Here is an 18,577-nt window from a genome sequence, read left to right on the forward strand (position 1 = left end):
AAAATAGGATGGCAGTAATAAAATTCATAATGGAGGCAGGGAAATAAATGTTTTTATATTAGTCTGTTTTCACACTGCTAGTAAAGACATACCCAAGACTGGGAAATTTACAGAAGAAAGAGGTTTAATGGACTCGGTTCCATGTAGCTTGGGAGGCTTCACAATCATGGTGGAAGGTGAAAGCATGTCTCACATGGTGGCAGGCAAGAGAGCTTGTTCAGGGAAACTCTCCCTTATAAAACCATCAGATCTTGTGAGACTTATTCACTATTACAAGAACAGCACAGGAAAGACCTGCCCCCATGATTCAATTACCTCCCACCAGGTGTCTCCCACAACACATGGGAACTGAGGGAGCTACAATTCAACATGAGATTTGAGTGGGGACACAGCCAAATCATATCAGTTATCATGTTACACAAATGGTATAAATAAATGGTACTATATTATAAATAAATGCTACTATGTTAACTTAGATGGAAAAACAAGGCATGCCTGAAATGAAACAGGTCAATGGTAGTAGGGGAAAACAGGTCAGATTTAAGAAATAATTAAGGCTGGGCACAGTGGCTCATGCCTGAAATTCCAGCACTTTGGGAGGCTGAAGTGGGTGGATCACCTGACATCAAGAGTTCAAGATCAGCCTCACCAACATGGTGAAACCTGCCTCTACTAAAAAACTACAAAAATTAACCAGGTGAGGTGACACATGCCTGTAATCCCAGCTACTCAGGAGGCTGAGGCAGGAGAATTGCTTGAACCTGGGAGGTAGAGGTTGCGGAGAGCTGAGATCATGCCATTACATTCTGGCCTGGGCAGCAGAAGGCTCCATTTCAAAAAAAGATTAAAAAGCAAACTCTAAGATTTAGTGATTATGGCTTAAGGGATAAGCGATAGGCAAGATGTCTCAGCCTGTATAGCTAGCTGACTGGGTAGTGGTGCCACTCAGTGAGACAGAGAATACAGAGAAAAAAGCAATTTTAAGGGATTGAGTAGAAATCTTGGTTAGTTACCACAACAAAGCTGATGCAACTGACATAGGAATAGAGCCACATCTTCCCTTCTTCACAAAGGGTACCAGTGCCCTGAAAATACAGAAAAAAGACATGATGCACCCCTTCTTCCACAGGTTGGAGGACTTCAGGCTTAAAATGAAAGGGCTGTTCATTAATGGCAGAAACAGAGGCACCAGCCTCCGGGAAGCACATTAATTGTACAGTCACTGTCATAATATGAGAGTCTTTGCCTTCTGCATTTGAAAATGCCTCTCCATGTGGGGACTCAAAATTCAGGATGACAGGTGGAGTAGGACCCAAAGCACACACATCAGAACTGAGACATAAAAGGGAGGCATGCAAAAGCCTAGTGTGGTGGTGGGAGAGGTATAGGCAGGAGCGGCGCCGTTGCCGGAACCTGGGGCTGACCTGTCTGACTCCCCATCCGAGCCAAGCCCACTCGAGTCACAGCCATGTCTGGGGACGAGCTGATTTTTGATCCTACCATGAGCAAGAAGAAAAAGAAGAAGAAGGAGGCTTTTATATTAGATGAGGAAGGGGATACCCAAACAGAGGAAACCCAGCCTTCAGAAACAAAAGAAGTCGAGCCAGAGCCAACTGAGGACAAAGATTTGGAAGCTGATGAAGAGAACAGTAGGAAAAAAAGATGCTTCCGCTGATCTAGGTGAATTGACCTTCTTTACTCAAAAGCAAAAGAAGAAAAAAATTAAAAGATATTTGATATTGATGAAGCTGAAGAAGGTGTAAAGGATCTTAAGGCTGAAAGTGATGTTCAAGAACCAACTGAACCAGAGGATGACCTTGACATGATGCTTGGCAATAAAAAGAAGAGAAAGAAGAATGTCAAGTTCCCAAATGAGGATGAAATACTAGAGGAAGATGAAGCTCTAGAAGATGGAGACAGCAAAAAAGATGATGGCATCTCATTCAGTAATCAGACAGGCCCTGCTGGCCAGGCTCAGAAAAAGACTACACATATGATGAGCTGCTGAACGGAGTGTTCAACATCATGAGGGAAAAGAATCCAGATATGGTTGCTGGAAAGAAAAGGAAATTTGTCATAAAACCTCCACAAGTCATCTGAGTAGGAACCAAGAAAACTTCTTTTGCCAGCTTTACAGATACCTGTAAACTATTACATCGTCAGCCCAAACATCTCCCTGCATTTTTGTTGGCTGAATTAGGTACAAGTGGTTCTATAAAAGGTAATATCCAACTTGTAATCAAAGGAAGATTCCAGCAGAAACAGATAGAAAATGTCTTGAGAAGATATATCAAGGAATATGTTACTTGTCACACATGCCAATCACCAGACACAATCCTGCAGAAGGACATGTGACTCTATTTCCTACAATGCAAAACTTGTCATTCTAGATGTTCTGTTGCCAGTGTCAAAACCGGCTTCCAGGCTGTCACGGGCAAGTGAGGACAGCTCCGTGCCAAAGCTAACTAATCACTGATTTTGCAAAGCGTGTCATGGAGATGTGGCTGGACAGGTTTGCCATCAGAGTGGATATACCATTGTATTAAAAACAAGATAAAAAAGCTGCCAAGTTCTTTGGCGAGTGGTTGTTTGGTCTGAAATCCTTGCAAGACGCTGATGCTCAAGCTGTTGGCATACTCATTGCCTACTTTAACAACTGTCAGGGAAACGTGATGTAGAGTAAGGAAGTGCTTTTTAAAAATCGTTCATAGACTTCTGTAAAACACAAGATAAATTAAAGTTATTATAACAGTGAAAAAAAAAAAGAGGAGGCATGAAAATTTTATGCCATGGATGCTCCAGCAAAGAAAGAGTAATAGAAATCAAGGATCACTATCTAAGATGATTAAACAGCCACTCATTATTTTCTTTCATTTGCTGTTAGAAAAGGGTGCTGATCTTCATGCTATTCACTGTCATCAATAAACTTCTGTTTTGTTCTCATTTTCTGTAAGGAACCTGTGCTGCAAGTGAGTGTAATCACTGCCATATGCATTAAAAATATGGCCTCACCCTCAATAGGAATTACCTGTGGGTGATGGTCACTGCATAGAGTTGAATGGGAAAATAAGTTTGATAGACAGCTGGGCCTGCTGGACCAGTGCCTGGCCTATGACACTGCCATAGCTCAGCAGTATTTTTTGTTTTTATCTGCAGAGGAATCTATTAGTCCGAGTCCCACTTGGAAGTAGAAAACATCCTTCCTGTGATTGAAGTAGATATAAGGATATATACTATGATCGAAGTAGATATAAGTAGATATATACTATGTAGAGTACAGCACCTGTCACGACAGACGCCTTCAGAAAAGTTGCCTGCAACTTTCACAAGCACAAAATAAAATACAAGAACAGTTCCCAGGTTGGTGGGTGCAGAAATTTGCATCAAATCATCCCCTGGTGTCTGAGTTTGCCAGAGCCCTAAAACTATCCAACAAGAAGCACCAAAGTATATTAATTAATAACATTAGAGCCAGACAACCTGGTTCAAATTCCAATTCTGCTACCCAACATAGGCAAATTCCACGTGCTCTTTGTGCCTCAGTTTCCTAATCTTTAAAAATTGAGATATAATAAAATCCACGAGACTCACATGCTTCTGGGTTAAATGATTTCAAATGCAAATTGTAAAACAGAACACTTCCAGGTACTCAGCGAGGGTTGTTTACTCATTCATACTACTGGAAAACAGGTGGGGACCTGAAAGGTCCTGTTTAAAAATCAGCAGCAACACTGCCATCTAGAGTCCATCCTGAAGGCTTGTCATCTCAACACACCATAGCCCAGGATCTAGCTTCCTTCATCTGAAATAAACAATAGCAGTGTAGATGTCCCAGGCATGGTGCACAGCCTACCATTAACCTGAATAAATAGTTTCTTTACCAAAAAGTTATGTAGCTGGGGAATTTTTTTTTCTATATATTCTGGCCAAGAGCAGTCACTCCTACAATTTCCATACCTGCCAGAAAGCTGCATCTCTTTTGGTCTGTTCAAAATTTTGAATTCTAGAACCTAAAACTTTTGGATACCTCGAGCTGTGGAGAACATAAAGCATCACATTAAAATGTGTGGGGTATGGGACTAAACCTAAACTCAGACATGGAAACATTAAGGGCTTCTCTACTGCCTGCTAAATTTGGGGCCACTATAGGTTTCTATCATAATAAATGGTATCTGGGAATTCCTGGCAATACAGGGCTACGATTTCATCTACCTGGTCACTAGCAAAGTCTAAAAAATGGCTCATATCTTGGACCTCTCTGATACCTTGTACTATCTGTGGGTTTGCTCTGAGCATCTGCTGCCTCCACATGCTTCATACTGAGATGACTTTGTGGCAAGTGTGCTACTTTGTTCTCTACTTTAGAAAGGTTTTTTCTTCTCTTTCTCCTTGTAAAAGTACATTTATTACTATAATTTTTCAAGGGCAAACATATCCACGGCACCATGAAAGCTACCTGTGGTCCTATGTCACACACCCCTCCTCCCCACTACGTTTACCACATTTGATTTAATGTAATAACCTCCTTCCACCCAAATTAAGGTTTCTAACCAAGGTGTTTTGAGGCTTTCCTCCCCTCCATCTTCCTCAGCAGCAAATACTTTAGGGAAACTTAAGAAACACATCTTTAGTAGGACAAAAGACCACAAGACATGATCCAAAAAACCAGGGCTTTTGAGGAATTCTCAACCTAAAGAAAGGAAAACCTGATCATTAAACAAATATCTCCATTCCATTCAATCCTCCAAAAGAATAATTCCTAATCCTCAATATGCTTATCCACAAAATCTGGAGACCCATAAAATGCAAACACTGCCACATGCCCCAAATCTTTTCATTGATTTTTCCTTCCAGACTTGATAATCATGAACTATAATATACTATAATATATTCACCTTCTAGTCGAAGTGAATAACAGGGTGTGACAATTATACCATTCTGCATGTCCTGCATCACTAGAAATGGCTCCAGGACCTCACTGATGGAAAGGTAAGTGGGTACAAAGTACCTCTTTAAGTTAGTGAGGGCATTCTCCGAAACTCAGGTTAGCACCACACTCTACATAACCTGGGGCAAAGACCATGGATATACATGTCAGAGCCCACAAACAAGTCCTCTGGTCATCAAAGCTGGAACACCCTCTGCCAGTCTCCAGTGTCAGCTTGGTCCACACCCAAAATTTTGACTATAATTTATTAATACATCTCACTCTATTAAGTCCCCATCTATTGTTTCAAACACATACACGCAAACACACACACAACACAAAGAGGGAAAAATCTCTTCATTCCATTTAGGCAAGTAGAGATAGTTATTGTTTTTTTTTTTTTTAATTTTTGTCATACCATCACTACAAGTTGGCCCTATTCACAACACTCTCACCATAACTATTCTCTTTATGAATACCTGTCAAATCTCCCTTTCCCACTTTATTCACTTTAGTTCTTGCATTATCAGAACCTACGCTTCATACTTTTTTTTTTTTTTTTTTTTTTTTTTTTTGTTTTTTTTTTTTTTTTTTTTTTTTTTTTGAGATGGAGTTTCGCTCTTGTTACCCAGGCTGGAGTGCAATGGCCCAATCTCGGCTCACCTCAACCTCCGCCTCCTGGGTTCAAGTCATTCTCCTGCCTCAGCCTCCTGAGTAGCTGGGACTACAGGTGTGCACCACCATGCCCAGCTAATTTTTGTATTTTTGGTAGAGACGGAGTTTCACCATGTTGACCAGGACGGTCTCGATCTCTTGACCTCGTGATCCACCTGCCTCCGCCTCCCAAAGTGCTGGGATTATAGGCGTGAGCCACCGCACCCGGCCAACGCTTCATATTTTTAAAGGAAGTCAGACTGAATCATTCAGGAAATGTTCCAGGAACACAGCTATCATAAAAAGCAAGAATTATCTTTGAAGTTCTCCTCCAGAAAGAGTAGTAGCTAGAGAAATAGTACAGTATCATGGTAAACAGCAAGGACTGTGGAGCCACATTCATGGATTCAAATTTCAGCTCTGGCATTTACTATCTGTGTGACTTTGGGAAAATTACCTACTTCCTTGTAGCTGTTTCTTCATCCATCACACAGGGATATTAATGAGACTGCATAATAGATTTTTTATGAGAATTATGAGTCTTGGTATATCTAAAGTGCCTAAAACAATGCCTGACACATAGAGAGCGTGTGTAAGTGCTAGCTTATATTGTTTGTTGCTGATAACCACTGTGTTATGCTACCTCCTGAGGTAGAGAAGATAGGCTCTAGAGAAACAGACTTGGGTTTGAATCCTGACTCTGTCTCTCCCTAGCTGAATAGTCTTGGACAGGTTACTTGTGAATATGATGACATCCATCTTATAAGACTGTAATAGGATTAAACAACAACAACAAAAAAAACACGATAAATATATGCTCCTCAAAAACTGCTAGCAATTATTAGCATTAAAAGCTTTCAAAAGTATAAGAGAAAGGAGGGCTAAACTAAAGCAAACAAAAATTTAAAAACTGATGAAACCCACAAAGTTTCTAACTTTGCTCTCGCTTAAACTAGGGAGTTAACACCTAGGAAGAAGGCCAAGGATGGAGGAGAATGGGATAAGTAGTAATTAATGAAGTACAATGCCAGCATTTCTAAAATCTCAGCCTCTTCTCCATTGCTTCTAAGTAAATCCAAGCTATTCTCCTGTTTTAATATTCAAAACGGCTGGCTTATCACTATGAACCAAGAAAAATGCAATTGTAAATCCCAAATGGCAATTCTAATACAAAGAGTTCTGATTCTCAAAATGAGCTTTTTAAAGTTATTTAGTGATTTCAAAAGTTTTACATTGACAGCATAGTGTAAAACTAAGTTGGGTTATCTAAATCACCTTTTTAGTTTTATAGATAATGTAATTGAGAACAAGAGAGGTTGAAAAACTTACCGAAGGTTACATGGCTAATAAATAGTGGAACTAAAGTTAAATTAACACAGATGTCTAATTCCTGATTTACTGGTCTTTAACCTATGTGTGGTGCTTGCTTCTTTCTGTCTCTTTTTAAATCATGTACCGGAAGGATGTTTCTCCTCTTTTATTGATTCATCTCTTTGGAATGTACGTGTCTCTATATCCCTTGGAAGGTGAAACGAGCACATACAGAAAGTAGAATTAAATGCAGGAACACAGAAAGCGGCCATGCTTCATTAAAAGCAAATGAAGTAAACCAATGTGTAGCAGAGCAGCGATTTTGCCATAGCTACCTGATTTTCAATCTTACAGAATCTGTGTACTCCTTGCTCATGTCTCATTAAAAGTTGCTTCTGGTTTGCTGGGGTAATTTTAAAAGTTTGGAAGACAGGCTAAAGTTATTGCCCTACACATGAGGACTTAATTGCACTTGAGGTTCGTTGACCTATTTACCTTCCTCCAACATTTTGTGCCTATGATAATGAGAACTTGAAATAGACCCTAGTCAGTAGGAAGGACAGCATCATCTGCTTTTCAATTAAATTATCCAGCTCAACAATTTCTTATTTACACCAACGCTACAACCAGATGGAGGGGAGGACCTCTCACATCTATAGTTGACACTTTATTTTTTTTTCCAGATTCTACGCTCTTACGATTTTCCTCATTTCAATCTGCTGCAGGAAAGTGTTCATTTTCTGATTTGAGAGACATAATTTTCTGGTAGGGGTAAAATATAAAACCCTACTAAAGCAGACATCATTCTAAATGTTGTTTTTGAAATAAGCAACTTTAAACATTTCATTATGACTGCTTTTCAGAGCAACTAAAATGCCTAATATACAAATTGAATTTTATTCATGCTATAAGCAAGGAAAGAAAACTGTAAATGCAATGTTTTGTTTTCAAAATATGCAGTTTAGAATCATGCAACTTTTTTGCTAACAGAGATAATGTATTTTTTTCATTGTTAAATTAGTATAGGCCATAATGACAACCAAATTCTCATCAAAGTCTTATCTTTGTAATGTTAATATTGTGGTACCTGCTACTCACCAGATGTGAGTACCATAGCACCGTCTTGCTTATATTAAGGGGTCTTCAACTGGCTTTCATGTCATGGCTCAAAGATGAAGGTATGCACTAATCAAAGGACTAAGTTCCAGCCAAATAAAAACCTTTATCCTCTTATTTACCAAAAACTTGAAAAAAAAAAGGGAAATCAAAGAAAAACAAGAAATTGGATAAAGGAGAACACAAGAAAACACTTTTAGTGAGACTCACTTGAGAAGGCTTAATCTAGACTCAGTTACTTTCAAGAACTTGTTCTAGACTCCTCACAGGATTCTAAGAAACTGTAGGATCTCAGGAAGTATGACTTCAATTAGAGCTCCAAGAAACTGCCCTTCCTATCCTCAGATAGAATGTTCAGGCCCATTCAAACAGACACGAATGAAGAGGCAGAATAATACAGGACTGCCAGTGTAACTTAGCTTCAGATCCTTAACTTCATAAAGGATCTCGATGGGTCTGAAGGCTCTCTAGATTTCGTCAGGCCAATTCCAAGACCAGAACAATCTTATACAGATATTCCCAATCCCATGTGCCTCCAGTATAGCATTGTCTTTGGTGCTACAAGCTGCCCTACTTTGGTGTCAATAAATGATATAAACCCCATATCTTTGGACATCAAGATGGCCTGCATTTTCATTATTGACTGTTCTTTAAATGTCCAAGTCTTTGGGGCTTATTAGGAGGAACTCCAATTAATGGTCAATTAAAAGAAATCAGCTAGACAGGAGCAAACAAATTCTATGAAACCTCCATCTGATCAAAAGATAGGCTTCACAGTGGCTCCTCAATTGTCTATCCAGTAGCAGTCACCCAGGAAACATAACCCTCTTCATCCTATAGTAATAGGAGTAGGTTTAAAGGGTGTCAGGAAAAACAGTCTCCTAGCCCTCAATGGTGTCAAAATTTTGATGTCTTTCAAGGACTTCATCTCCTAATCTGAGACTCATTAACTAACTGACTATGTATACACACATACTGACTATACATATACACACAATACTAACAATATACACACTAGACTGACTATATATACATATACTGACTATATATGTGCACACAAATACACATACACATATATATATATTCATTATAACTTAAATACATAGAAAGATTTTTGAAGTTATATTAGTATTTGTCATATTTTCCTGCCCTACATCAAATCCTTCTTATTTACATAACAGCAGCTGGGGATATCTTGTCTTTCCCCATTCTCAGTTCATGTAAGTAGATCTATCCCCTGGCTCTGAGCTTCCACATGCCTCATGCCTTGTCCATTAGAGCATCGCACCTGATGACCAGAGGGATTTAATTTAGGAATGAGCATAAAACCCAAGCTACAGGGCCAAAGAAACTCGATCCCCTGGAAATTTAATTATAATTTTAGGAAAGAAAAATTTTTGCCTTTAAAACTAGGGAAAGTGGTGGTGGAGGAGAGTGGCTGGTTGGCCTGCCTGAAATGAAGCTGATGCAGAGGGAAGGCGGAAAAAAAAAAAGCTGAGAGGGAAAGATAAACTAAACTTTGAGAACTTTTAGTTTTAAAATACAGCTCTTCCAGAAGCCGGACCTACGCCTAGAATTTTCGGTTACATGAGTCAGCAAACTCGTTTTTTCCCTTTAAGTCAGATTATATTACATGCAGTAAAGAGTCCTCACTATGTAATTTTATTAAACCTTTTTAGCTTCATTCAAGTCTTACTTTTCAGGTGAATTATAGTGCGAGCTTCTCGAAGAAAGCTAACTTTATTTTTTTTATTTTTATATATATATATTTTTTTTCCCCATTTATTTTATTGCATTTCAGGTTTTGGGGTACATGTGAAGAACATGCAAGATTGTTACATAGGTACACACGTGGCAGTGTGATTTGCTGCCTTCCTCCCCATCACCTACATCTGGCATCTCTCCCCCTGCTATCTCTCCCCAGCGGCCCACCCCACACCGTCCCTCCCCTATTTCCCCCCAACTGACCCCAGTGTGTAGTGCTCCCCTCCCTGTGTCCATGTATTCTCATTGTTCAACACCCACCTATGAGTGAGAACATGCGATATTTGATCTTCTGCTCTTCTGTCAGTTTGCTGAGAATGATGGATTCCAGGTTCATCCATGTTCCTACAAAGGACCCAAACTCATCATTTTTGATGGCTGCATAATATTCCATGGTGTATATGTGCCACATTTTCCCTATCCAGTCTACCGTCGATGGGCATTTGGGTTGGTTCCAGGTCTTTGCTATTGTCAACAGTGCTGCAATGAACATTCGTGTGCACGTGTCCTTATAGTAGAACGATTTGTAATCCTTTGGATATATACCCAGTAATGGGATTGCTGGGCCAAATGGAATTTCTATTTCTAGGTCCTTGAGGAATCACCACACTGTCTTAAACAAGCAATGGGGAAAGAATTCCCTGTTCAATAAATGGTGTTGGGAAAGCTGGCTAACCATGTGCAGAAGGCAGAAACTGGACCCCTTCCTGACACCTTACACTAAAATTAACTCCAGATGGATTAAAGACTTAAACGTAAGACCTAACACCATAAAAACCCTAGAAGAAAATCTAGGCAAAACCATTCAGGACATAGGTGTAGGCAAGGACTTCATGACCAAAACACCAAAAGCATTGACAACAAAAGCCAAAATAGACAAATCGGACCTAATCAAACTCCACAGCTTCTGCACAGCAAAAGAAACAGTCATTAGAGCGAATCGGCAATCAACAGAATGGGAAAAAATTTTTGCAGTTTACCCATCTGACAAAGGACTGATATCCAGAATTTACAAAGAACTAAAACAGATTTACAAGAAAAAACGAACAAGCCCATTCAAAAGTGGGCAAAGGATATGAACAGACATTTTACAAAAGAAGACATACATGAGGCCAACAAACATATGAAAAAATGCTCATCATCACTGGTCATCAGAGAAATGCAAATCAAAACTACATTGAGATACCATCTCACACCAGTTAGAATGGCGATCATTAAAAAATCTGGAGACAACAGATGCTGGAGAGGATGTGGAGAAATAGGAACACTTTTGCACTGTTGGTGGGAGTGTAAATTAGTTCAACCATTGTGGAAGAAAGCTAACTTTATTAATGAGTATCTTGCAAATGGATACACACAGACATACACCATAAATGTGGGTAATTTATCTTTCTTCATGAGAAGGAAATAGAGTAATAATATGAATATCAGTTGGAGAATTGGATTTTTTAATATCTTAAATTTAACCAAAAAGGTTACTTTGAACCAGATCTAAAAATTTTCAAAAGAGCATTAAATTTTTTTATATCAAGCCATAGAATATCTTTCAGACAGTAATAAGACATGTCTGAATTTCAATAGAAAAACATTTAAAAATCAGAAGACTAAACATTAAACAGGAACAACTTTATTCAAAACATGTAAGACCTCCACAAGTGCTGTTTTGCTTTGTAGTATGACAAATGCTACCTCGTTGGCAGTCTAAAGTGAACGGTGATGTGAAGAAAAGCAATCCTCTCAATTCTAAAAAGGAAAATATTTGCATCTACTCTAATAATTTTCTGTCAAGTTAAGAAAAAGGATTGTTCTCATTCTTTGTGTTCTCTCCAAAGCAGGCACAGAATATGTAGGAAATGAAAAAAAAAAAATGTTTAGAAGAGCTTGTTTTCATGCACTACAGATTCTAACCTTGTCTCCAAGAGCCAAGGTTGATGCATCCCATGCCAAATTAAATCTAAGATGTATGCAGTCATGAAAAGGGTACCGTTCCATGAAAAATTCCACTTTTCAGTTAAAGTAGCTAATGTTTATTAAATATGCAAAAATTACAATGTCAATATAACTGCACAAATTAGGGTTGTTTTTTTTTTAATGTTTAAGCACTGCACTGTAAAGAATGAAACAGCTGAAGACTTTCACAGCTTGTTACCTGTATCTTTTTCTCAGAAAACCTGCACTAATAAATAAGCCATATACTTCCCAAAGATAAGGGATTTTTCTTCATATCCCAGTGAACAGTTTACTGAATATATTTGAACAAATTGTCTTTGTTCAATGACCCTGACTAATTCTCCTGCTAGTTGGATCAGTGTTAGAAGCCTTGGTACTCTATGATTCATAAGCATTCACATTTTTTGAGCTGGTATATCCTCTCCATGCAGCTGATCATTGAGCACAAAGATGTTTTATATTAGAATAACATGTACCTTATTTTTTAAAACTGAGATTTGCAAAGGCTTAAGGAAGCTGAGGAAACAGTATAAAAGATCTGAAATAAACATATATTTGAATACTGTATCAATAATGATTTTTTTGTCTTAAATAACTTTACTTTTTCTGATAACAGTAAATAAGTGTCAGTATGAAAATGCAGAAAACGCAGAAAAAATACAGAATAAAAATAACCTGTAATTCCTACAGGTGATTTTTAGAATTTTTGAATAAATTCCAAATATATTAAAATTCTAAAAACCTCAAATTATTTCAAAAAACCTTGGGTGAAGAAATCCTTCCAGGCTTTTCTTTTTATTGTTCCTTGTTTCCTTCCAACTTTTATTTTAACTTCAGGGGTACATATGCAGGATATCCAGGTTTGGTACCTAGGTTAATGTGTGCCATGGTATTTTGCTGCACAGATCATCCTGTCACCTATGTATTAAACTCAGTATCCATTAGTTCTTCTTCCTGATGCTCTCTCCCCTTCCAGCCCCAATCCCCCAATAGGCCAAATATGGAAATAAATAAATGTAATAAATAAATAAAATAAATTTTCTTTGAAAATTAAGATTATATGCTAAATACTATTTTGTATTTTTTGAGGTATTTTTAAAAATTTCTGTCAGACAAGTAATGTGCAGACATGGTAACGAAGTTCAAAGGAGGCACATCTCTGTGAGCATAAAAACGCAATCATCATGCTTAGCATTCTTTGTTTTTTATAGTGCATGTATCATGAACATTTATTTACATCATTAATTACAAAATAATATCACTAACAACCTACAATAATTTATTGACTTTTTCATTTAAAAATATTTTTATTGGTTTACTAGAGGGAAGATGGCAGGAAACAAGGCTGATGTGCAGCTCCCACTTGGACAGAAGAACAGAGTGGAAACTCACATCATGGACTTTTACTCCAGGAACCACAGCAGGAGCATACCAGGAAGACTGAAAGAAACCACAGATCCTTTGAAAGAGGCAGCAGGTTGCTGCTGATTCTGTAAAACAGGCAAAAAACTTTGAGTTCCCAAAGTGTGAGAGGGGAGTACCTGCCTCTAAGCACATACCCACTGGGACACCTGAAACTCCAGACTACGGGAGAAGAATTTAACCTTATCTGGAGCTGCAATTAATTGAGTGTGAAATATAAAAGTAGAAGCAGCAGTGGAAAGAGCATGGTAGGTACTCCCATTCTCCGGCTTGAGCCCAGAAAAGCCATCCCTCACTATATCTCACAGGCACCCTTGGGGAAGTCAGCCAGCAGAATGTGGGAGGGGTCACAGGGTGAAAGAAGCTTCCAGCTGAACTTTGTAATAATTTTGGCTGGGCGCAAACTCTTTTGAGCAGAATCCAGAGGTGAAGGGGAACTGCTGCAGAAAAAAGAGCAGGAGTCTGGCAGACAATGTGGGGAGATGGGCATGGGTGTGGCCTGAAAGCCATGCTTCCTTTCTCAGTGGGGAAACTTACAGCCTGAAGCTAGGTCTGAGTCCCACTTTGCAGGTTGCCTGGAGATAAGCTTGGGGCTGTTAGAGGAGGGAGTGAGACCAGCCATGCCAACTGTGTGGGAGCTGGGTGAGGCTTATTGCTACCAGCTTCCCCCCACTTCCCTGGTGACAAAGGCAGCCATAACCCCATTGGTCTAAGAATCACCCCTCATTCCTCATAGTGGCCATGGCAAGCCCTGCCCAAGGACTGTCTGCCTAACCCTGCCCCAGCTGATATTTCTCTACTCGCCCTGGTAGATGACACAAGACATAAACTCCTCAGAGATTTATGTCCTTGCCTGTCACCTGAGAAACCCAAATACTTATCCTGGCCAACTTAGGGCAAGCTTCTATTTCCCTTCTGCTATCAAGCTAGTGTTCTCTCGAAAGCTCCATCTCCTGGCAGGAGGCCAACAAACTCAGGAACTTAAGATATTATAGCAACTTATGACAGAACACCACTGCTCCAAGGAAAGAGAAAACAATAGCTAACTCCACTGCCCACACATCCTGGCTAACCAGTGATCCTAGTTTGTCCATTAGACAACTTCACGGATAGCATAACCAGCATTCAAGAAAACCAGCACTCTATCTACACACATATCTACAACTAAGGACTGTCAAGAGTCTACTTCATACCCTTGCCACCTCTACCAGAGCAAGTGCTGATATCCACGGCTGGAAGATCTGAAGACAGATCACATCATGGGACTCTTTGCAGACATTCCCCAGCACCTGCCCAGAGCCTGGTAGCTCCACTGGATAGCTACCATCCATAAGACTCCCCATAAGACAAAAGAGTCTGAACAGCAGCCCTTGAGTTCCAGATTTTTCCACTGAAATAATCTACCCTAATGAGGGGGAATCAGAAAAATAATTCTGATATGACAAAACAAAGTTATATCACACCCCCAAAAGACCACACTATCTCCCCAGCAATGGATTCAAACCAAAAAGAAGTATCTAAACTGTCAGATAAAGAATTCAGAAAAGTATTAAGCTTCTCAAAAAGATACCAGAGAAAGGTGAAAAACAAATAAATTTTTTAAAATACAAGATGAGAATTTAAAATGTTTCTGAGAAATAGATATCATAAAGAAAAAACAATCACAACTTCTGGAAATGAAAGAAACACTTAGATAAATACAAAATGCACTGGGAAGTTGCAACCATAGAATCAAACAAGTAGAAGAAAGAACTTCTGAGCTTGAAGATAAGGCTTTTGAATTACCTCTGCAGACAAAGACAAAGAAAATATAATTTTTTTTAAATATGAAAAAATTAAGAAATTTGGGATGTGTTAAATGGCCAACTCTAAGAGGAACTGGTGTTCCCGAGGAAGAAGACAAATCTAAAAGTTTGGAAAACATATTTGAGGGAATCATCAAGTTAAACTTCTCTGGCCTTGCTAGACATCTAGACATCAAAATACAGAAGCTCAAGGGACACCTGGCAAATTCATTCCAAAAAATATCCCCAAGCACATAGTCATCAGGCTATCGAAAGTCAAGACAAAGGAAAGAATCTTAAGAGCTATGAGGCAAAAGCACCAGGTAACCTATAAGGGAAGACACAGCAGATTAACAGCAGATTTCTTAGCAGAAACCCTACAGGCCAGAAGGTACTGAAGTCCTATCTTTATCCTCCTCAGACAAAATAATTGCCAGACAAGAATTTTGTATCCAGCAAAACTAAGCTTCGTAAATGAAGAAGAGGCAGTCTTTTTCAGACAAACAAATCCTGAGAAAATTTGTCATACCAAGACAGCACTACTAGCAATGCTAAAGGAGTTCTAAATCTTGAAACAAAACTTCAAAATACACCAAAATAGAACCTCCGTAAAGCATAAATCTCATAGGACCTATAAAACAGTAACACAGTGAAAAAACCAAGGTATTCAGGCAACAACTAGTATGATGAATAAAATAGTACCTCACATCTCAATTGTAACACTGAATGTAAGCAGCCTAAATGCTTAACTTCAAAGACACAGAATAACAGAATGGATCAAAATCCACAAAGTATCTGCTGTTTTGAAGAGACTCGTCTAACACATAAGGACTCAAATAAGCTTAAGTTAAAGGGTTAGCAAAAGATATTCCATGAAAATAAAAGCCAAAAGTGAGCAGGAGTAGCTATGTCTTATAGCAGATAAAACAGACTTTAAAGCATTAACAGAAAAGACAAAGGGGTACATTATATAATGATAAAATGAGCAGTCAAAAAGGAAATATCACAATCCTAAATATATATGCACTTAACATGCGAGCTCCCAAACTTATAAAACAATTATTACTAGACACAAGAAATGAGAAGGATGACAACACAATAACAGGGGGGACTTCAATACTCCACTGACAGCACTAGACAGGTCATCAATACAGAAAGTCAACAAAGAAACAGTTGACTTAAACTATATCCTAGAACAAATGAACTTAACAGATATTTAAGAACATTCTACCAAACAACTGCAGAATATGCATTCTTTCATCAGCACATGGCACATTCTCCAAGATAGGCCACATGATAGGACACAAAATAAGTCTCAATAAATTTAAGTAAATCAAAATTATATCAAGTACCCTCACAGACTAAAGTGGAATAAAATTAAATATTAACTCCAAAAGGACCCTCAAGACTATACAAATACATGGAAAATAAATAATCTGCTCCTGAATGATCTTTGGGTCAATAATGAAATCAAGATAGAAATTTAAAAATTATTTGACTGAACCATAATAGTGGCACAACTTACCAAAATCCCTGAAACACAGAAAAAGCAGTGCTAAGAGAAACGTTCATAGCATTAAATGTTTACATGAAAAAAGGCTGAAAGAATGCAAATAGAAAATCTAAGGTCACACCCCAAAGAACTAGAGAAACAAGAATAAACCAAAACCAAACTTAGCAGAAGAAAAGAAATAACAAAGGTCAGAGCAAAACTAAATCAAATTGAAACAAAAAATACAAAAGACAAATGAAACCAAAATCTGGTCCTTTGAAAAGATAAACAAAATTGACAGACCATTAGCAAGATTAACCAAGAAAAGTAGAGAGAAGAACCAAATAAGCTCAATTAAAAATAAAACAGTATATATTATAACTGATACCACAGAAATACAAAAGATCATTCAAGGCTACTTGTGTATGAACACCTTTACATACACAAACTAGAAAATCCAGAGGAGATAGATAAATGCCTGGAAACATACAACCCTCTTAGATTAAATCAGGAATAAATAGAAACTCTGAACAGACCTATAAGTAGCAAGATTCAAATGGTAATAAAATAAACTGCTAACAAAAAAAAGTCCAGGGCCAGATGGGTCCACAGCTAAATTCCATTAGGCATTCACAGAATAATTGGTACCAATCTCAGTGAAACTATTCCAAAAGATAAAGAAAGAGGGAATCCTTCCTAAATCATTCTATGAAGCCAATATCACCCTAATACCAAAACCAGAAAAGGACATATGAAAAGAAAGAAAGAAAAAAAAATACAGGCCAGTATCCCTGATGAACATAGATGCAAAAATCCTCAACAAAATACTAGTTGACCAAATCCAGCAGCATATCAAAAAGGTAATATACCATGAACAAGTGGGCTTTATACCAGGGATGGAAAGATGGTTTAACATCTACAAGTCAATAAATGTGATACATCACATAAACAGAATTAAAAACAAAAATCGGCCGGGTGTGGTGGCTCACGCCTGTAATCCCAGTACTTTGGGAGGCCGAGGCGGGTGGATCACGAGGTCAAGAGATCGAGACCATCCTGGTCAACATGGTGAAACCCCGTCTCTACTAAAAATACAAAAAATCAGCTGGGCATGGTGGCGCATGCCTGTAATCCCAGCTACTCAGGAGGCTGAGGCAGGAGAATTGCCTGAACCCAGGAGGCAGATGTTGCGGTGAGCCGAGATCACGCCATTGCACTCCAGCCTGGGTAACAAGAGTGAAACTCCGTCTCAAAAAAAAAAAAAAAAAAAAAAAAATCATATGATCATCTCAATAGATGCAGAAAAAGCATTTGACAAAATCCAGCATTCCTTTATGATTAAAATCCTCAACAAATTTGGCGTAGAAGGGACATACCTCAAAGTAATAAAGGCCTTCTATGACAAACCCACAGGCAACATTATACTGAATGGAGAAAAGTTCCATTCTCCCTGAGATCTGGAACAAGATAAGGATACCCAATTTCTCACTTCGATTCAACATAGTACTGGAAGTCCTAGTCAGACTAATCAGATAAGAGAAAGAAATAAAGGACATCTAAATTGGTAAAGAGAAAGTAAAACTGCTACTGTTCACCAATTATATGATTATATACCTAGAAAATACTAAAGACTCATTGAAAAAGCTCCTAAATCTGATAAATGAATTTAGGAAAGTTTCATGAAATAAAATCAATATACACAAATAAGTAGCATTGCTATACACCAACAAAGACAAAGCTGAAGCTGAAAATCAAATCAGGAACACAACCCCTCTTACAACAGCTGCAAACAAAAAATAAGATACTTTGGCATATACCTAAACAATATAGGCATATTAGGAATATATCTGACTAAGGAGGTGAAAGATCTCTACAAGAGAAACTACAAAACACTGCTGAAAAAATCACAGATGACACAAACAAATGGAAACACATCCCATGCTCATGGATGGCTAGAATCAGCATGGCGAAAATGACCATACTGCCAAAAGCAATCTATAGTCAAAGCAATTCCCATCAAAATACCACCATCATTCTTCACAGAGCTAGAAAAAAAAAATCCTAAAATTCATATGGAACCGAAAAAAAAGCCCACATAGCCAAAGCAAGACTAAGCAAAAATAACAAATATGAAGGCATCACATTACCTGACTTCAA

The 18,577-nt window shown here is 38.3% G+C and overlaps 2 pseudogenes; one reads left to right on the forward strand and one right to left on the reverse strand.

Moving 5' to 3' along the window:
* The first annotated feature begins 1,397 nt into the window (after positions 1-1,397).
* Positions 1,398-2,469, forward strand: LOC108290112 (annotated as a pseudogene).
* Positions 2,470-12,828: 10,359 nt separating this feature from the next.
* On the reverse strand, positions 12,829-12,917 carry LOC119468398 (annotated as a pseudogene).
* Between the last annotated feature and the right edge of the window lie 5,660 nt (positions 12,918-18,577).

Source organism: Cebus imitator, unplaced genomic scaffold (genome assembly GCF_001604975.1).
Source record: "Cebus imitator isolate Cc_AM_T3 unplaced genomic scaffold, Cebus_imitator-1.0 Scaffold423, whole genome shotgun sequence".
NCBI lineage: Eukaryota > Metazoa > Chordata > Mammalia > Primates > Cebidae > Cebus > Cebus imitator.